This window comes from Bombus huntii, chromosome 1 (assembly GCF_024542735.1).
Source record: "Bombus huntii isolate Logan2020A chromosome 1, iyBomHunt1.1, whole genome shotgun sequence".
NCBI lineage: Eukaryota > Metazoa > Arthropoda > Insecta > Hymenoptera > Apidae > Bombus > Bombus huntii.
The window spans coordinates 10,932,221-10,954,560 of NC_066238.1; the positions used below are offsets into that span (position 1 = coordinate 10,932,221).

The 22,340-nt window shown below is 43.2% G+C and overlaps 1 protein-coding gene across 3 annotated transcripts in view; it reads right to left on the minus strand.

Moving 5' to 3' along the window:
* Positions 1-22,340, minus strand: part of LOC126868202 (discoidin domain-containing receptor 2-like) — a 134,489-nt gene that overhangs the window by 92,762 nt on the left and 19,387 nt on the right. For 2 of the 3 annotated variants that reach the window (XM_050623461.1, XM_050623451.1), the window contains exon 2: positions 1,588-1,635. The exons of the other annotated variant lie outside the window; for it this stretch is intronic. The gene's annotated coding sequence lies outside the window, so the exon portion shown is untranslated. The remainder of the gene's footprint in view (positions 1-1,587; positions 1,636-22,340) is intronic. 3 annotated transcript variants of the gene reach the window in all.

Here is a 22,340-nt window from a genome sequence, read left to right on the forward strand (position 1 = left end):
GAAACAGTCATCGACTAAAATATATTACAAGATTAATAGATGGGTCTACTACTATCTTGTTACTTATGTAAACTAAAACATCCTCCTACCGCTCCTCACGAGGAGTTAAACATTCAAAAATTTCGCGTGTCTCGTATTCATAAATTATAATACATGACCATTCTCCAGGCCGTATCCCGAGGAAGTAACCAATCCAGTTGATGCATAATCATTTCTTACAACCGGACATCAACGAACGCTAATGACTATGTTAACATCCGTATAAATCAACTACTAAAAGCCTGAGCGGCCAGCAGCCGTATTTAATTCAACGTAAAAACCAGCGGTTTACCGATCTTGGAAATACTAACTCGACCTCCGAGCTTCGAATCCGAGTCATTTTTCATAACGAACAACCATTCCGTGTCGTCGATGACTACATTATCGTGGGATCAAATTTACGAGCGTGTAACAAGATTCGAGGACGACGCGAGCCGGCGAGAACCGGGAACCAGGTCTTTTTTAGATTCCTCGTAGGTCCGTCTGTGCCCGTGAAAGTTAGGTTAGGAAGGAACTCGGCGAACGTGGCTCCCGAGCCACGTTCCTTGGTGACGAAATTATCGTGGGCTCCGGTGTCGTTTATTTCCCCAGGGCAAGGGCCAGCTCTACGCACTCCTCTCTTAACGAGATTATTGTCGTCCTGACGCGGACGTGTCGGCCGATGCGTATCGATATAACCAATCACTGGTCCCTAGGAAGTACGAATGCGTATACACGCGTGATTCTCGTTTTCTCGCGTGGTGGCCGCCTTTCGATAAGCCTTAACGAGAGACACTTTCTCGATACGACAATACGACAACTCGCCCCCCTCGTGCAACACGGAAAAATACCGCTACACGACACCGAACCACTTTTCTTATCCCTCGTAGATCAAAGTATTTTTTAGCATAAACGATCGCAACGGCGATCTGAAAGTTTCACGTTTAATTATCGCCAGAGTTATGATTCGGAACAGATGTTCGATAGCTGCTGGTAATAATTAACAAGCTCCTGGACTGGTTTCACCCCCTTAGTGAAAGGGTTTTGCGTTTCGTACTGGATCGATCGAATTGTTAGATAGTATCTCATTCTTTCGTTATAATTTACGTCTTTGTTGCGTAAGGAAGGAGAGTGTAAATTCTCTTATCTATGGACGAGATATCTCGCGATGTCGATGACGCTGATGCAACGTGCTGGGACTTGTCGGCCACCTAGGGCGAGATACATCATTCGGTTCTGAGAAGAAAAGATGACACGCGATAGAAATCAAAGACAGTTGTTTGAATTTTTGCTCAACACAATAGAGACATAAATTAGCAAATATGAGCACCTTGATCTTTCGTAAACTGACACTGTATTTATGTCTCACTTCCATTTCTCCTTAAACAATCTACTCTACTAATAGTCGGAATCTTCAGGCAAAAATCACTTCAATCTTCACTTACGCGAAACAACATTCAATCTTAAATATTGAAAAACAAACATAAGAAGTATTTAATCCATAGATTAATATTTATAGAAATTAATATTAATATAAATTCAAATAAATGAAATCATAAAATATCTCACCCCTAAATGCGAAGAGTTTAAAAATTCTAAACTGCAACTTCCTGAAACCTGTAACAGAAAATTATAAACTCGTTTTAATCTTCTCTGTCTTCCATTCGATTCGATACAATCTTCCATTTAGAAAATACGTTTAAATCTATCCTGCTAATATTGCCTGACGGTAACGCCTGTTTCGTCATTGGCGCCTCCAACGGTATTAACCAACCCTCGAAAAATATTCAATTACGGCGTAACATTGCCCGATCGTCTTGCGAATGGAAACAGGCAGGGAAGGAAACCGCGCTATCGTAACGTCGGTGCGCCTCAATAATTCCGCGTATTGCGAAGAGGGGAGGTCTAAGTGGCACGCTACGCCAACGCACGCTCCTATGAGTCTCGTTTTCTCGCAATTCTCGTTGGCATCGGATTTCGCGATGGGTCAGCTTGGAGACTGATAACAACAGGACACAACGGGGGAAGAGAGAATCATCGTGACACCGAGCAATCAGCTGTCCTCCTACCAGGAAGAGCGGCGCCTGTGTCTTCGTGAACGTCGTTGGTCGTCGAGCAATACCGTCGCGCCGCGCTTAGAGAGATGTCCCCGTCAAGCAGACGCGACAATAAAGCTAATTGTGGCCCTAACGTGAGAAAGCCTGACCGTACGTTCGTATATACGAGAGATTTCAATTACGCCTCGTTATGCCGGCAGATGGGCATAATAGTCCTTCTAGCGTTGCTGCCGACGCTTTAGGCGTTCCAAGAGAGCCAGTTGGAACGCCTACACCACGACTTCGAAGCCGAACCTCCGGCCAAGCTGCTGCCTACCTCCTTCGCCGCAATAACGGGGAAAACGGCTGACGGATAAAAATGGAATTTCGCGGGAAATCCGATTTACCCCGCCTCCTCCCACGCGTTTCTTCTCTCCCCTTCACATACGATTCTATTAGCCGTTTCTGCTTGTCCGCTTCGGGCTCTACTACAACGTCGGACACTTTGAAGAGATACGGCCGTATCTTTGTAAAAGCGTAACGTTCTGTGGCGAGGTTCTTAATTAAAGCATTACGTAGTGATACCGATTGATGTAAGCGACAGTTATTGTTAGAGTGGATACTTGTGGACGAGTATTTTACTTCTTTTAATAGAAATTGTAAATTACTCGATGATAAGAAAAATCGAAGGGATTTCAGAAATCCAATTTCAGAATACCAACAAGTAAGAAAGGTAAAATGGAATCGATATAGCGAATTAGATGCGAGAAAAATTATTATAGTCATTGATAGAATTGACGGTGGTTATGATTAAAATCTACGTATATCCATACTTTGGCAATCTATCTATTGGCACGTCGAATCAAAAGAATTAAACTGAGATATACCCTCATTCGTCCCTGATTCTAGACTTTGACAATTCGTCCATTCTACATTCTGGCGTGTAAACTTCGATGCTTCAGAGATACTAAAATCTTATTATATCCTTCGATGAAAGGATCCTATCAACGTCGCTTCAAAGAACTACTTAGCTGCGATATCGTAAAGGGTTCACGACCCTGCCGATATAATGACGGACATAATGGTCAATGGTGGATAAGTGTAACGCATCTTCTCGAAGTAGAGCAAGTGGTGTGTCACTAACTACGTTGTAACTAAGTAGTATAGTTTTGTCGCATGAGTGAAGTAATTCAGCAATTTAGCACGCGTACGTGTCGTATAATGCATGCGCTGTCGTTTATTGCGTACGTTATTGCGCTACCTGAACCGTAACTCGAAACACAGAATTCGCGTTAAGGATAATTTTCGCGAAATTAATAGATCGTCAAGCGAAACGATTACAAGTCGCGCATGACGAATTGCTGTCGATTTAAATACTTTTCAGGTCTTTGATTTTCACTTGCGAGTCGGAACTATGGTGTTAAAGAACGGTTAATTTATGCGAGTCGAGTAGGCGTACTGGACGCCAGTTAAACGCGATTACGCTACACTAATCGCTCGTGTACCGGTAGTAATTTTCGTTCGTTAGTCGGATCGAAAAAAGAAGTGCTCGCTGAGAGATCGGGCATTGACAGTGCTCGAAACGTCGGATTCGAGGCACGAACGAATTCCTTGGACGCGTACGTGTACCGGCAAGAGGGAAATTGATACGTTATTCGTGGCACCGGCAATATAATCAACGTATTTACCCGATCTGAAAAACAAGTAGCGTGCAACGAGCGTATTTATGCGCAACAGCGAAAGGTTTAACGAGGTGCTCGCGGCCATCGCGTATACGACCGTAACCACGTGTAGTCGTATAATTCAAGACACACACGGTGCTTTCTGAATGCCTCTCAACTCGCATAAAACTCGCGTTTCTCGTTTGCCGCGCCGTCCATGTCGCCCGGACTACTTATTACGCAGTCCAGCCACCGAAGGAAAACGCGAATCTCTCTAACTCGATGAAAAAGTAGCTACCAAATAGAAGTTACTGCCTTAAGTCTACGACTGGAAGTATAGTCTGCACTTAGATCAAACCTTCGAACACGAAAGTTTTGCGTTCTATGATTATCGCTCGCGTAGATACACCTTAATGACAACCGTTGACAAGCAGGTAGGTAGAAATTTACAATCTCTACTTCCAATTTAAATTTGTCCTTCCGTTTTTATTCGATACTAGAAATACTAGTTTCCTTTTCTGATATTCCTCTTAAGTATGCCCTTGTCATGTCCGTTATTATTTTCAATAAAATACAAGAAATACTTCATCACTTTCTTTCAAGTCCATTTATTCCTAGAAATTCAGATAATGCCTTCTTTTAACTAATTGTATAATTATACTTGTTAACGAAACTAATTCTGCTAATTAATATCAATCAATCAGAACGGCACGATTGGTTCAAATAACGCTGCTGGTCTTTGTAATATTAATCCATTAGCATTCACAGTCACGCGTCAGGAAATCTGCCGCTCTGCTATACCCAACGTTTAGTGTGAAAACGTAAGTATACCAATGGAGTCAATAATTACAATTTTACAAGCTTTCATCTCAACTATTTCAACTACCGATCAGCGCTCAACTGAGCCGTACCAAGCGATTTCGGACAGATTTACAGGTCCACGTGACAGAGATTTCTCCGCGCGATCTCCTGTAGACGCGGAGGATCGCGTGGCTGGAAATACGGACCGCTGTCAGCGAATAAATCGTCGAACAAAAACCGGCGAACGCTTCTCACCATTTCGAATCCCTCGCTTTACGACAGCCTCGGGAGATCGCTTGTTCCTGTCCCCGTTTCTCGTACAGACGCGTTAAATCCGTCGTGAAAGGGTTAAAGGAAGGATCGAGCCGTTTCTGCAAACGCGGATCGAGCGTTTCTCTTGTCGCGGCAGCTACGGCGAACGGTTACAATGCGTCACGATTTCGGCGACGGGCACGGATCACGGCTTGATCGTTATTAATGGCCACGTGGTCATTGTGCCAACGCGACTGCAACACGCCTTTGTCGTTCCCTCCAGCAAGGCCCGTAGCCGATTGCTCAGCGATTCATTTTCGGCTGGTTTGCGACCGGTCGCTATTTATCGCGACCGCTCGTTAACCGAGGATTCTTTTCTCGTTTGTTCCGAATGTCGAAAATCGCGACTGGACACGACACATACAAAATACGGATAGAAAGTGGCGCGAAAATTTACGTAGCGCGTATCCCGTGCGATTTTTTGTGCGGTTACGTTCGAGGAAGAATTGGAGAAAGGATAATGAGGCGAAGAATGGGTGTTTTTGTTCCTGAGTTTACTAATGATCGTGTATTTTTTTATCTGAACACGTTCTGGATAATACCATTTGTTATTGTCAGGTAAAATAATATAGGAGAACAAAAGTAATAGTATTATAAAATAATGATAGAGATCGAATACAACCTGCAAGGTATGCTTCGTTGAATAAACAGTTGAGATTAAATCACAAAATATTTCTCTCTATAGGATATAATGTATGAATGTTATCGTCGAAATCTGAAACGTCGAATACGGCCCACTTGTCACCGAGTAATGCCTCTAACAATGAGTAAATGTCACTCACTGTGAACGAAGCTTAATAATGTATAAAAACGCGTAGCTTTCGCTCCTGCTGTTTCGTGAATTATGATTTTCTCTGACAAGTGTAAAAACACATACGCGATCGTACGTATGTGTACATAAAGCGTCAGTTAAAAACATAGAAAAATCACAGCAACTAAATTTCCCAGAAAAGTGAACACGTTTTCTAAATTAATTCACCAAGTGTCAAATCGTTGTCTATTACGGCGTTGTCTATTGTCCGTTTACGCCGATTCTCTTTCCGCTCGTCGTCGGATAACGCAGACTTTGCCGGCATTTGTCATCGACGCGCGGCACGAAAATATAAATCGTAAACAGGCCAGCCGAGCCACAGGTTGAGGGGGGCCACGGTGAGCGAGCCAGAAACGGGAATAAATTCCACCGCGTGATAGCTGAAACTTCGCGCGAAACGAGTCGCGCCCCTTTTCTTCCTTCGCGTTACACACCCTTCCTCGACCTTCCTTATTCACCCTTTCTTGCTGTTCCTTATTCATCCACCTGCTCACCCCCTTTATTATCGAGCACGACGCGCGGAGCACGTACCGAAAAACGCATACCCCGTCGTTCAACTCTACCCGTGGCCGTTTCACCGTCTAGTTTCACACGAACCAGCCAATTTTTCTACGTGTCGAACGACTCCGCCGTCTGCGAAACGTTGCATCGGAATACGTAGCTCGAACGTGTTACACACGTGACAGCGGCACGTGGGTGGAGATACGAATTCGTTGATTTCGTTTGATATCGCGGAATAGATGTGCGCTGGTCGGTTCTGAAGATTTTATTCGCAGATCGAGCGAGAATTTGGAAAATTTGCCGTTTCGGTTGTTCAAGCGAATGTGCTAAGACTGAAGTGTATTTTCACACAATCTTTGATTTCGTAGATGAAGATATAATTGATACAATATTATTTATACTATACAATCGAATGAATTGTCCACTCGTGGGATTCGTGTTTTTTTGGTAAGCGAAGCGAAACCACATCGCGAGTTTCTAAACGAAAGTAAATTGTAGAACGGAGAGATTCGCCAATTATTCTAATCAAGTGAACTATCTACTTATTGTTAGTTTTAATCTAATACATAAATTCTATATTACTAAATTTTATATTCGTAGCTGATTATCACCTATAAGTTCCTCCGCACGTGGTTGATTCTATTGTCTCGCGTGTTCGCAAAAAGTTTCACCGTTCAATAGAATTAAAGGGTCACCTACTCGGGATGACTTCATCGCGCGATAATATACCGTGTGCCTTAAAAATTAGACGCTCGTATAAATAACATTGTAACCAACTTGAAACCCGATCCTGTAATCATCTAATGCTTGTTACTATGTTATACACGAATTTCGAGGTCGCATCTTACAGAGAGAGAATCTTGCCAACTCGCATGGAACGAACGTATTCCGGAGGCCCTAGAAACCCTAGCATACGGACACGAAAGTTTAAAGTATTGATTTCCCTGGGATCGCCACTAATCTTCAACGTCAGGTGAGTTACAGGGTTTTCTGCCATTTTCTCCTCCTCCTCCCCGGCCCCTTCTCTCTCGAGGAGCTCCTCAAGAGAGAAAGGCATCCGTTCTCCGTTTTATCGCCCGAACGACTGCTCGATTTTCGAACGTACGAATCGACAAATCGAATTCTAGCTGTTTGTTCACCGAAGCCCTGCCTCTCTCCATTTCTTTTCTCTCCCTTCTTCTCCTGTTCTTCTTTACACAATCCCGTTTCTCTCTCCTGCAGCTACGCGTTACGTATGTGTGCAGTCGGGAGAATGGACTGACGCGATTCAATTTGAAAAAACGGGAAACAACCAAGGCGTCGTCGGAGTCGTCGTGTTCACGGAGGTGAAACAATATTTTAACCGGGCTAGAAGGGGCTTCGAGGGTCCTTTGTCCCTTCGTGTTCTCCAACGAGAGAACGACTTCGAAACAATAATAACAAATATACACCTGCCAAACACTTTGCGTGTCGATAAAAAGGACCGCTCGCTTTTGAGATCCAATCTACTCGAATGTTTCCTATACCATTCTATGCACTGTACACGTTGCCCCAGTTATCACGATACAATCGAAAAAGAGGATGATTCTACATGAAAAAACAAGTCGGGAACGTAGAATACAATTTTTTCATATGATCTTTTGTTCCGGAAAAACTTTGATTCGAAGTAGGCGTTATCCAGACACGTGTATTCACGGAATTTCAAAGCAAATTTTTTCTACAAGAAAGCATTAAATTGAAAAAAATTTGCTCTATACGTGCCTATCGTTATTTTTTACACATAAAATCGTTCCCTATTTGATTCTAATAACTGAAACATTCTGCGTATAAGGAACTTCTTGACGTTCTATTAAACGTGTTCGATATGGAAAAGTTTACCCTTATGCGACTAGATACCACGAAAGGGAAGTTTACTCTCTGAATTACCATCTACGAAAACGGACTATATTTACGTGCCATTTCGGAGGTCGCATTTTAACGCGAACATACGATACTCGTTTGAGCTCCTATCAATCGTCGGCGTCGTAAAGTTCGCACGTGGATTGCGAGATCGTTGCGTTCCAAACGAAAGTATCGTCGGGCTAGCATTTGTTCTCCTTCTGTATGACACACGCTTCGTCGTGTCCTCTTATCGTTAAGTAGAATCGATATCGTGTCGCGCCCAGAAGCCCCGGTCACGCCCCTGCAGGTTACTGCACCCATCGGCCTGTCGACCAGCAACGGCGATCGTTAAATCTTTTCGCGGATATCACTGTGTTATTGTATCCATCGTCGGCCACTCGATGACTCGCGATTCCTGCGGGCCGATATATGATGCACGCTCACTCGTCTTTTGTCGTCTCCTACGCTCCCTTATTTGTCAAAGTTCCTCTGCGTCTTTGTTTGGAACAAAGACACCGTGAGACGAAGATATCGTGAAACAGAAATTTCAGGAAATTCAGATGAAGCAATTCAGAGAAATATACATATGTAAATTTGTTGATATTTGAGGCGTTCATAAGCTAAAGTGGTTAGCTCCATTTTCTCAGATTTTTCCAATTTTGGTGTCAAAGTATTTCGATTTACGCTTATCTCATATAATTCCATCAATTTCTTCTACTTTTTATCTTGTGAAGTTAACCGACTTGGCAAATAAAGCGGTACATTTACTGAACTTATCGGCATCATAGATATCGGATCTGTAACGTCGAGTATTTATACTTTGTTTTTAATATAGTATACGAATCAGGTTCCGATTGATTTTATAGACTTGTCAAATTTTCCTAGCCTGCTCGAGCAATTTGTCCTTAGATCGCGACCATTCGGTATATTGCTCATCGGAATGGTTTCCGGTGTCCATCTAAATATTTCACGACACATTGCACACAGGCTTACCGACGCCGACAATGAAATCGGAAACTGCGGTGAACAGCCTCGATCTTGGTACTCGAACACATCCGTAAGTACCAACGCGAAAAAGCAACCTAGCCACGCACCCGCGTCTTATGAACGCATAACCGTAGAATTCGCCTACTAGAAACACTTTAGAGAAAACCCGGAAACGATCATTGTTTCACATGGAATCAAAGATCGAGGGAAAAAAATTATAAACTTGCGCGTTTTGCGACTGGCGACAATAGAACCGGTCGCATCGATTTTTATTAGAATCGATCTGTATATTCCGTGGCTTGCGGACAACCGACGTGTCCACTGACCTCGATACAACGAGCTCGATAAACCAGCCACCCCCTAGCACCCCCCGTTACCTATCGATCGGACGGTGGATCGATATTTTCATCCACTTCCGTGGAGCGTGTCGCGTGGACGAAGAGAGAGAAAGAGAAGCAGAGAAAGAACGTACAGGATTGTTCTAACTTTCGGCCCCGACGTTGACAGAGCCTGACCCTCGTTCCCCCTCTCGAGCACCGATTAAAATTACATTTGTTCCCTTCCACGCAATCAACGTCAGACTCAACGATCCAATATTTACCCTCGCGGCAGCAGAGTAGTGGCCCTTCGCGGTTCGAAATCCCAAAAATCAATAGCGAAAAGGGTCACCGGCCTCTCGTTGCGGACTTCGAGATGAGCAGCTGCTTGTCAATCTCGGAACGATCAAGAGTGCTAATAATGATGGTAATGTAATGAGCAGTAATGAAAGTTGCAAGTACTTAATACCAAAGTAACGTAGCAGAAATAACTGTAGAGTTTTGGGTATATGTGTGATAATTCGGTAAGTAAAATTAGGTGGAATAGGAAGTTACTATTTTGAGCATTAGTTTATTAACTATACTGTATAAATGGTCTAATGAATATAACTGCAAAGTAGATTATAATTGCAATTCAATGGCTCGGTAGAAGAATGCTAAAAATGGATTTTTAAAGAAGCGCGATAAACGAGATAAGTACAGTAATCGATACGTAACATTCTTAATTGTTTAGAGTACTTTATTATGCATTTGCAAATCTTTATGAATAAATACGCTAGTGTGTTTTAATACTTAGGATCATACGATTTTCTCCATTCGTTTAGTTTAACTGTACCAATACTTTTCTCTGATTTTGTCACTCGTACCATTTTTTTCTCCGGTATAGTCCTTTCCTAAGCATCGAACACTGTCTTATACCAGCCAATAACTGGAGTAGCTATCACGGCTCTATCACGTGCTTTACACGCGAATGTATCGTTTAGCTGCATCGACCGGACTCGCACGAGTCATAGAGGCAAAGTGCAAGAACAAAGAAAAGAAAGAAGGAAGTCATACACAAGAACGAAGTTCAATGAACACCGTTATTGAACCTAACCTGATCACGAGAATATCGACAAGCTTTTATGACAATCTTTTTACTCGAGTGTTAATCAAGGATGAATTAATCGTATAAGTTTTCATGAACGAGTTCTTCTCGTGATTCATCCTGCTTATTTCTTGTTCCTTCGCGAGACTAAATGAACCACAAAAATAACGACGATCGCTGTTCACCATACGTGAAAAACGGACGAAGCAATTAACAGATCGCCCTGTGGCAACCTATCGCGGACCCGTCACTCGTCCAATTTTTTCCTCTGCTGTCGCCACGTCCGCGGCTCCTATTTTAGGCGAACACCGGCTCCATTTCTCAAGCGTACCGAACAGGGATCGTCGTTCACTAAAATTCTTTCCTTGTTCCTGCGAACGTTATCCATCCGAAACGTGTGTCGACGCATTCCTTGAGCCACCCCTTACATCCAACGAACGGAGAGGGGCGCACAACGAAAAAAAATGCCTTCGAAAGGGCATCGCCTTTGGCCATTACTAATACCAATGACACGAAGATGAAAGATAAAAGAAGACAATGGCAGGAGACAATGACAAAATGGAAAAGGATGTAGAAGAATGTACCAACTTTAATAACTAGTATTGCGGTATGCACGTTTTGGACCGTTCCTGGTAGTGTAATGCATTATTTTAGATAAAAGTTTAACGCGTTTAATCGACCAATTATTTTTGGACGTTATCGCGTTCATTCGTCTTCGATTAATTTTGTCCATCACGAAAACTTCGAATGTCAATTTATTACTCAAGAGTTTATACATGATGTATCAAAAATTGCGTCGTGTATATGTGTATAAAAATATATGTATATAAAATACTAGAACGCGGTTTCAAATTAAGACGAACAATCGCAAAAATAACAACGCGAGATTTGTGCAATGTGTTAAAGTTTCGTGGATCTTTGAATGCTCTTCGTACAATTTAATAGCACGAGGTTGCTTTGTCGATTAAAATGGTTAGGTAAAATTGACTGTTCTATATTTCAAAATATAAAAATATTTTGTTTCATATTTTTGTATAATTTTTAATTGTGATTTATTTCGCCATTGTTTTGAGTATAAGTTTGACACTTTTTTATTGACTGTGAATAATTTTCCATATGACGTAGGAAATATTACGTATAACATATATGCTACACGTTGATTGGTTAGAAATTAGAAAGTAAAGAGGAGGAGTCAAAATCCAAGGCATATAATTGGATACCAAGTGAAATTTGTAGTGGGAGGAAATGAAAGTGGAAGTCTACGCAACTGGTTGACTATAGAAAAAATCCAGGACAGGAGGGGAAATTGATAGAAACTAACTGATATTAGGATGCCTAGTTTGTAACTTAGTTTCTTAGAATTCTTTATTGTTTTACAATCTTTCGTTGTTCCCTTTAGCTATAAAACAAACGAAGAAGAAGGAAGGAAATAAACACAGGATAAACGAAAACGACGGTGACACTGTTACCACGAAAGCGAAACCAGTACTAAATTTAATTAATATTCGATGACGCGTCACGCTCAGGTGCGACCAAACTGACCGGATGTACGAACCCTATGGGACACGATTTTACGAGCTACACGCGAACTCTTCCTGCCACGCATCCGACCGGGTCTCTTTAGCCTTCCCCACCCAAGTAGCCACGCTCTTCTTCAGTAGCTATTCCCTCTACCGTTCTTCGTTCGTGTCACGAAAGAGTCAAACCACCTACCACGAGGTTTCATCAACGGCAGTACGCACGTCGGCGCGCGTGACTCGCATTTATCCGTCCACTTTTTTGTCGAGCCACGGCCAATTTTCCAAAGTCCAGCGGGCATTAATCATAGAAGAGACGAGGCTAATAACCCGCTGGATTCGTGTGCACCGGCGAGCTCAGACGGAAGAAAAAAGAAAGCAAAACGAAGAGACGAAGAAAGAAAAAACCGTGACAGGACCACCATAGCTATTGTCGTCGTCGGGGTAACGTCTACGGAATTGCTATACGCTCGGAAACGAGACGTTCAAGAGTTTTCTCGTGTTAATCAAAAAGTCTCATAAAGGTTGAACGATATGTAGTATCGTAGTGGTGAACGTAACGAGCCATCGTCTTAGACTGCAATGATGATCTATTGGACAGAGTACTCTCTTACAGTTGGGTCATCTTCCTCCTCGTATGACACACACCTTCTTTATTTATTTATGACCGTAATCCCTTTGATATAGTGTGTTATATGTGTACATTACTGGTGAAAAGCGTGAGCGGACTCTTTTCGACAGAATATTATTTCGAAATTACACACAGAGAACCTCAGGATGGTTTATCCTTACGGTACGATAAGGTCTGCTAAAGTTAGAAGTTAATATAATATAGAAAAATTAGTGTTTGGAAGTGTCAAGTATTATGGAGAAATTTTATTATTTCATTATTCTTAGATTATTTGAGTGTCAAATTGCACATACGCTAGATTCTTCGAAATTAATAAGGAGACGAATTATGCATCTAATTCCAATAAATTGTGTCCTTTACTTTTTTATACTAATTGTGTCCTTTTTATTTGTCATCGATAAGATTGTAAATAAACAACTTACATTTCATAATAATTCCAGAAGAACATAATTTACCAAACAACTATTGGTTACGATCTTCTGTTTTCCATTAATTCATACAGCTTAATGAGATTCACGTATTGTTGTTACGTCCGAATCGATCAAGATGTGCGGCAGTGTGTGTACCTGTAAGAAAAGACGAGCAGTTTCGAAGAAACTGGTTCTCAAGAAGATAGAAAATCGGTATGGACGGTCCACGGCGTCCGACTAGGTTCATTAAAACTGTCATGGCTATATTTTCATAGGTTGACTTCCCAACTACCTTACTACTCGAGTTAATAAGTCAGAGACGAGGGTAACGCTTGAATCGTCGATTCGCGAGGTTTTTCAACTTTCGAAGCCAATGGACCGAGAAAAGAACTCGTCACGCGCGAACAGATCCGAACAACCGTGAACACGGCGCTTTTCGATTCGCGGAGCTCTCCCCCTTTTCCAGTCGCATCGCATCGGTTTTTAACCGGTTCTCGCTGTCGTTCGCCGATGGGTTTACGCAAGTATGTAGTTCGGTAGTCGAACGACTATTTTATACGGCATCCTTTGTTTTTCACGGACCGATACCAGATAACGATAAAACGCTTATCTGGCCGTTAATGAAATTTACGATTGCAGGAAACGGCGATTTCGCGGGTTCGTGCGTACATATTTTTTCGTTGGACGCGGCCCAGCCGCAGAATTATGCGTTTGACTAACTAACAGGGCAGATTTACAACCGGAGACTGTGCGCAAAAATGTATTCTCCCGTGGGAAGAGATAGAAAGAGTATTCTACACGTACACGTACAGGTACACGCAAACGTGTCCCTGACAGTGTCCCTGTGGTTTTTAAGATTCTCTCGCGAACAGTCTCGAGAACCATCTGCGTACCGCGAGAATCAATCCGACTGTAAATAACAGCCACTCGTAAAATCCGTCGAACGACTGGGACGTAAAATCCTGGATACCTTTTAGTATGCTTTAGGCTGATAAACGCGTAGCCGAGTCGACGTAAATAAAAAGCAATTAACGATAAATTTTCGTGCGTCGAGACGTGGAGCGGGCGGCCCGCCGCGAGACGTCACTCGCGAGACTATGGCCCCGCCAACAAGCAACCAGACCCGCAATTATGACGCGAAAAGTTTTAATTAAACCGACCGTCCGGAGCCGATGCGGTGGAAAAACGAAGAACAAGTCCGATCTAGGATCGAGGGTACTTTGTTCGACCGTAGTCTGCACTCTACATACGTGTGCACTTGTGCAGTGTGCATTGCCTATCTTCATCCTTCCGAAGCTTCCGTGAAGCTTCCCTTTCTCTTCTCTTCGCGCTCCTACGGCCCGAGGTTCCTCTCTCATATTCTTCCTCCACCCACTCCGATTACAACCAAGCTCGTTGATGGTGTTCGGTTTCTGATTATCGGAAATCGATCCCAGGCAGGCCGTTAAGGACACGGTTGACTAAGCGATAGGTGTGCCTTCGCTTGTGCTTCTCCGCTTTCGCCAGGATAAACGTACAATCGCTGGACTCGCGATCTTCTTCCGTTGTTTTCGTTGTACGTACACACGTTTTTTCCAACCCCTTCTGTGTTTTCCGCGACGTATTATCGCAACCAAGCTCGCTGTGCATCTCGTTGTGTATCTGGCCGTTCTCGAGACCGCGAGAATAATTGCCCCGAGAAAGATTGACGTTCATCGGGCTGTTTGCGCGGGCGTTTAATTTTGGTAATAAATTCGACGGGATCCTCCGCCGATAGGGGGCTTCCCCCTTTTTAATTGAAACGTCCTATCGAGCCTCTCGAGTATTTTCAATTTCCCCTCTGGGCAATTCTGTCGGCCACTTTAATAACCGTTAATGCGCGCGCCGCTCGATTTGACTGACATCGAGAGAGACGAAGGAAACAGCGTACGACCAGAGGATTCTCGAGTTTCGCCAAATACACCGGACCGGGCGTCCACCAGACCGTGGCCGGTTCTTTTTCCCTCGATTCGTCCTTTCTCGTTTCGGCGAGCTTCGATTCCTGATTATCGGAAATCGATCATCGACAGCCTGTTAAGGACACGGTCTCGTAAGTCGTCGGCGCGCGCGTCTGTTCCCGGAGCAAGAGTCCTGCGAGATTCGACGACGCGCGATTCGAGACGGTCGTTCACATTTAAATATCATCGCGCGTCGCGTCACACACCCGTCTTCGCTACGTGAACTTTCAAAATTCGCTGGGTTTCTTTGGGATTTACTTTAGGGTCTACTAGGATCCACTTTGGGATTTTGCAAGTGTTCCTTCAGAAGGAAATTAATTTTATCCCTTCGCATTCGCATAATTTCGTTCGTGTGACATTTTCGACGAAATATTTCACGTATTTAATATTTAGTATGCTATAATACTAAATGTTTCGTTTCGTGTAAAGTAAAAGATCAAGAACTTTACTGTAGTCTCTACAAATCCACGAATAAAATGTCTGAATCAATTTCTGCAGGAATCTATGGATTCATAGATGAAATATCTAGCATACAAATTTCTTACCAAAACTAACGACAGCGTTGCATTAGGGATACCTCATAACGTCGTATACAGGACATTAAGATTTTTTACAGATCCACAGATGCGAAAGGATTAACTACCCCGAATCTTTGAAATTAAAAAGAAATTCTTACATTGAAACTACCTCTAAAATTACTCCCTTATCCTCAATTAGAAATCAAATCACGACACGTTCGTCTCAAGAATACCATGAAACCAACAATCTCAGCGTTCCAACGTTGCACTCGCTAAATTTCCCCATCGATTCTTCTCCATTTAAATCCCAGCGCAGCAACGCATCCGCATAAATTTCCTCGGGTCTGGACGAGCCACGTTTCCATGAGAAAGGGGAACGAAGGGTACATATAACCCGAGGAAGGAGAGAGGACTGGAGACAGTTTTGTCTCTAATTCAGCGATTCGTATGCTCGTCCACGAGCGAGCGCGAGGCGCGAGCGAGGAGAAAACATGAAATTAGGTTCCTTACGAGGCGGCGTTTCTTTGGACAGAGAAATATAGACGGCACGCCAGAAACGCGCGGACCATTCCCGAGAATGATGCCAACACAGAAAACGACTGGGTGCGGGGTTGCGAGGGTGCAGAGAGGACGAAAATTGAGCGGCAAGGGCGGTCGTTGTAAATTAAATTCGGTTGCGGAGGAAGTCATAACGACTGGCACGTGCCCCGTGGCTCGTTGCACGGTGCATGCGTTTGCGTTGCATCACGGAAAAATCTTCCACGTACACGCGCAGCCAACACAGATTTTTTTTCTCTCTCGTCAGGAAGCGTGGCCGCTACGTGATTCGAATGTGTCAACCAGGCGAGGATCGTAGCAACGGAAGACAGACTAATTATAAGCTGATTATATACCGCGCACGAATTTATTTCCTTCGTCTCTCTAACACTCTGCGACAGTTTTTCAAGTCGGATGATTCATCGTTCAAAGTCTTCCATTTAACTCGGGTCTTTATAAAACGCTTAAAAAGAGGAAATCGATCGAACAGAACAAAAGGCTTCGTTGGTGACTGCATCGAATGAACAAGTATATTTAAAACAAAGAGTTATATAGTAGCGAATGAGCGAGGGTTGTTAATGCAATACATCGTTGGCTCGTACTGTACCAGTTGGAATCACTGGACGGTGGGGTGTAGCAAAACGAAATCGAGTAATATTTCAAAATGGACGCATACCGGCCACGCGAGCTCGTATACGCTGCAAGAAAAATAGTCGTACAACGCGGTCGGTTTACGTCCGATTTTTTATTCGATTAAATTAAAAATGACCCTTTCTCGGCGGCGACTGCATCATATTTTTTTTTCTTTTACATCTTTTTGGCTTTTTCGATCGACCGTGCACATACGCGCGCTCTCGAAAACCCCTGGTATCCGATCCGAACTTTAATTACTCGTATCGTTAATTAAATCCGTCTGAGCGCAACGGTCGTTCGGTTGACCATCGGACGAAGAGTTCCACCCCCGCCCTCGAGGCGCTCGTATTTCACGAAAGCTCATAATGCGCGGGTAAATAATAAGGGACGTTTCTTCTGCCCCTGAGTACAGTTTACACAATTTTTGCCGTGGAGAGGCACACACAGAGAAAGACGAGAGGAGACAGAAATAGCGGCAGTTTTTCTCCGGGCCAACCGCCCCTCGTCCTGCCAGTCGAAACCCTTTCGACTTCGATGCATTTCAACGAGGTTTGTCCGAGATTGATGAATCGGAAAACAGTAGTTTAAACTGGGAGGAAAAACGCGGCGATTAACGCTTCGTAGCGGAGTTGACCCGCGCGCGCGACGAGGGTCGACGAGGCTCGTTCGGAGCCACCCTCTTTGTAATCGATTGCAGCTGAGCAAACGAAACCTCGAAATTAACGGGCTATTACGAATTTAAACGCCGTAATAACCGCTCGTCCTGCCACTGGCCAACTATTCGTTGCCCCGTTGTTCACCGTGACACGATCCTCCGTTTCGAAATCGAAATAAAACACGTTGCTCGATCGTTTCCTGTCCGGTGACGCGAATTTACGAGCGAATTTTTCTTCACACTGCACCGACGTGACGCGACGGTCACGCTGGTGTCGCGGTAATTCCGTTTAAATAACGAAAGGTACAACCGACAGATCCTAACACGGGAGGGGGGGAGTTTACGTTTTACGCGACGTGACGTAGGTGGACCGGTTGCGGCTCTCAGGAAACAGGTGGTTAAGATAAAATTGTCGCGACCGCCGTTGGTTTTTCTTGATGGAATTTTAATCGACGCGAACTAGCGCTAATCGCGACACGAGCATTATTTCCAAGTTAATTAGAAACGTTTGGATGGTTACGCGAGTGTGGTATCCTTTTCCTATTCCTGCTCTTGATTTAGAATTCGCGCAAAGGTGGGCGTCCGCTTAGCGAACCAACCTGAGCCGAGAAAGTTGATCTTTTAACGAGAAATCGGTGGTTAATGTAGGTAGATCATTATTGAGATTTCAATAGAGATAACGCTGTAAATGTTACACGCACTTCTGTTCGTTATTTTCGGACGATTTTTATAAGGTTAACTCGTCTAAGTGACTTCGAAGAAAATTACGAGAGCCTACACGCTTCGAAACTGCTTGCTTTCGAAATAACAACGTTTTCCGCATTTTTCTGTGTTATAAGATAGAGTCAATGATACGACTACGCTTCATAAACGTGTTTTCATTCACTTTTCAGCTCTTTTCTAAAATCGTTTTAAATTATACGGTATCCAGGTTATCATTAAATCCGTAATAAGCGATTCCTTCATAAATATTATAATCACTTTCTTTTATCGCGTCTATTCACCAGAGTTATTCAGAAAAAAAATCGATGGAAGCTTGGAACCCTTAATAACAGGTACGCCTTCTACTCGAATTACATATTATCGGTTTCCTAGAGGAGCGGTACTACAACTAAAAGAAGTAAAGTTTCCAGAAAATTACTTTGAAATAGGAAGATTGAAATAGAAAATTTCAATTATTAATTACTTAACAACGAAATAATTTTCCTTCGAATCAATTAGTAATCTTGGAATCTTTCTCCTTTCTTTGAATATCAAAATATCTTATTCACTATAACTCGCTACTTTGAATTGAAACGTTATTCTTCTTAAATAAGTATCATAGTTTTATTACGCTCTTACTTTAATAGGTATTTTTACAAATAAATTGATGGTTTGTTAGATGTATCACTCTTCTATCAAACCGACGATACGAAGATCCTTTCAAGTTTATTACTCTTTTCATTTATCTCTCCCCTTCATTCCATCCTCACTTTCACGAATAAAGTCAATGTCCTCTCTTAATCATTTAACCGCTAAATTCCCGAAAACCACGCTTCACTCACACACTATTCCACAGTCTTATTCGAAGAACCGTCTCCCTCGAGTATTACCATCCTCCGCGGGATTTCACTCTTGTTCCACGTCCGTGGAAGAGATCCACGAAAAAAGGGACCCTTTATTCCTTGGGCGGTGCTTATCGGCGCTATCGCGCGTACACTTGACCAAGCCGAGCCATCGGAACCAGACTCGAAGAGAAAGAAAACGGTCTTGCACGATGTCTAGATCATCGAAGTGGCGCCAGCATGCAAACGAGTCGAGACCGGCCAAGAATGTCGAATGAGTCCGCGACTCTAAACTTGATCTTTCCAAGGAAAACACTGAAATTTAAATTTTTGTGCCAGGGATCGGCAGCTTGTAAGAAAATTCAATGGAAACTGTTGGATTATACGCTACTTGCTAAAAATTTCTAAATTGTAACTGTACCGTATCTTTTGTCAATTTTGTTATCAATTTGAGAGTAATTTTATATACATCGATAGCAGCTTTGTTCTATTTCGATAGCTTCCTAAGAAAAATTTACCAAGGTAATAGGATTTTGACCTGATCGATCGATTTTTAATTTTTAGCTTCCATACAACGTATAGTGATTCAAAATCTCAATCTTCCATGATTTTCCAAATCTTTAAGATTTAAGATTCCAGAGTTTCAAAATCTCAAGGTCTCACATTTTAAACCTTGCGCTGCGTATACGGAGTGCACTTTTACGTATTATTTTTTTCTTATACTTGGGAAAATATATGGGCAGGAAACTGAGCTATAATTTCGTTAAAACAAGCACAATGTAGACTCGTAACGCGTGAGAAAGACCAGAAGCTACGTAAAACAGCAGGCAATATCGTTATCTCCAGATAACTCGACAGTGTTTGCCTTTTTCTGTGTATTTGTTATTAATTATCGTTAAACACACAATATCTCGCGGTCGTTTCCGGTAGCCGGAGACCACGTGGCAGGGACTATATTTAGACCGACTTATGCTCGAGCTACACGGCAGGTGGATCGTTAACCGAGGACGTCGTCGCTACTTCTTCGACCCTCAACCGGCGTTTTTTCACGGTGCTTTCCTGTTCCATAGACGGTGACGAATGTCGTGGCACGTGACGACAAGCTGTCATCAGCGTGCATTTTTTTTTTCAAACTTTTCAGCATGAGTTTCAACGACGTACTTTTCGACTTGCTTTTACTCGACTACAACATACTTGCTTTTACTCGAATGCATTATATAGTTCACTAGTTATCGATGAATATCACGAACTTCGACGCAGCGTGGCTCGTAAAGAAGCAGTTTATGAATCAAGGGATGAGCTATTAAGCTTTTGATCGTTCGCAAGAGATTCGCAAAGAGGGATGAAATCCCCGTGATCGACGAGGGTAAATTCAACTGGAACGAGCGACCAGTCAAAGACAGCGGTGGTATCGACGATACCCTCTCGCCTCGAGTCGGGATTGTTAATAATAGGAGAGGCATAAATCAAAGTCCCATTCGCGTCTTTATTGCTCTATTAAATGGGACAGCTGGTGCCTGGCGTCGCGTAGCGTCGGTTCTACGTTTCGATACGGGAAACCAGGCAGCAAAAGAGAGAGAAAGAGAGAGTGAGAGAAGAAGGGATACCAAAGGTAGAAGAGGAAAAGGGACAGAGGAATGAGTCGGTTGGCTTCCGTGAGGACGCATTTGTCTCGACGCGAGAGAATATATACCGGGGATGGTGTGAAAACGTGCGGTCTAGAAAGTTATGTCGACCCGTATCCGGTCGGTCGCTAGACGTATCGAGTTAATATCATTAATTTCCGTCAATGATTTCGCCATCGTCCGCCCTCGCGTTTTCGATTCGATTATAACGACCGTGCCCGTTGCTCGTCGCGGGCCGATCGAAGCTTGTTTACATACAAATGCACCCAGTTATATCGCTCCTGCCCCTCCACCTTCGTCCGCTAACACGATTTCAAACTAATTTGCTGCCTGTAATTTTCTATTCGAGCCGAATGCGAAGTCAATTGGTCGGTTCGCCGGGTGAGATTACTTTCCACGGACCCAGTTCGTTGCGAATCCGATTCTCGCGAGACGATTCAAATTGAGGACCGCGAAGGAGCAAGTTCCCGAGAAATCTTCTTGTGTACGTCAATTTGCATTTAAAACGCTTGACCGTCGTGGAAACGACGCGGGGATAAGAATCTTTAAGACATTTAATTTTTATAGCTTTCAACGCAGAAATATCAAATTGTATAAACGCGAGACATTTAAGCCATTTGCAAGGAGAACAGGAGATGCGGTTTCCACTGTTAGGCAGGATCGACACACGGTGCGACCGTGAAACGGTAGGTCGTCGCTCTCTGCATCGTTCAAACCCCTCGCAGATCCAAGATTTCGTCGCTTGGAATTCATAAGCACCAACAACGACGGTAACACGTGCCGCTCGCGAATTTAGATCGTCTCGTGTTTTCCACGTTGTTGCACTGGCTTGATAGCATTAATTTCCGTCAACGGGTTCTCCAACTCCAATTCTCGGGCCCCAGTTGCTGATACCGACCGATCGAAACCCGTTTACATACAGATTCGCCCCGTAAAAGGCCAGCTGCGTGGCGCAATCCCGAACACACTGATCGTCCGGCTAATTTTCGCGCAACAGCGCGCGCCCCTTCTGGCACCCCGTCGTGTCGCTTCGCGGACTCCGCCGTGGAAAGGCCAAATCGCAACAAACTTCGAGAAATTGACGCCGTTTGCGTCAACGATTTTCATTCGAGTTACGAAGTTTGGATGTTGGGGTAACGAATAACGTTTGATGAAATAAGCTTGAGAGAGCTGCGATTGAATATTATTGTACCAAGGGTTTAATTAATGCAGGAAATGAATATGTAGAGACGCAAGATAGAAAGTTTAAATTGGTATTTGTATATGTGAGAAACAATAACTTTTACACGATACAATATTTTGTAATTAGTAAGTCGTGGATTTTGGGTCGTTCGTTTTATTTATTTACTACTCTCTTGTGGACGATGATTTAATAAAATTATGCTTTTTAACCTTGGCCCTTTTCTGGTAATCGTTAATGCACGTAACGTAATTCAAATGATAGTTTGTTTGTCTTACAAACGCAGTCGTACAACGAATCGTATCCATTAAAATTTCTTTATTTGAAAATCATCCTCGCACTCCATTACATACTTCATCATCGGCGTACTGCGTGATTTAGAATCATTACGACTATCAATTAAATAAACCTCAAGTATAACTTTCTCTCTTGTAGATATCTGAAATGTAACCAGCACAGTGAAAGTACCGGAAGAGAAAAACACCCTGACGCGAACGGACGAATAAGAACGGAAGAAAATGGAGGAATACGTTTATTAGAAATATCGCGTGGCGCATCGCGGGAGCGGACCTTTCACGAGAATGTAGCCGCTGGAATCGGCCGCGATATATCGTGGAATGCTGTTCCACGTTGAAATTCCGAGCATCTGGAATCGGGCCAACCATTTTTATTGCCACGAGCCTCTTCGTTCGACGTTTCGCTCGGACCAGACCGAGTACGCAT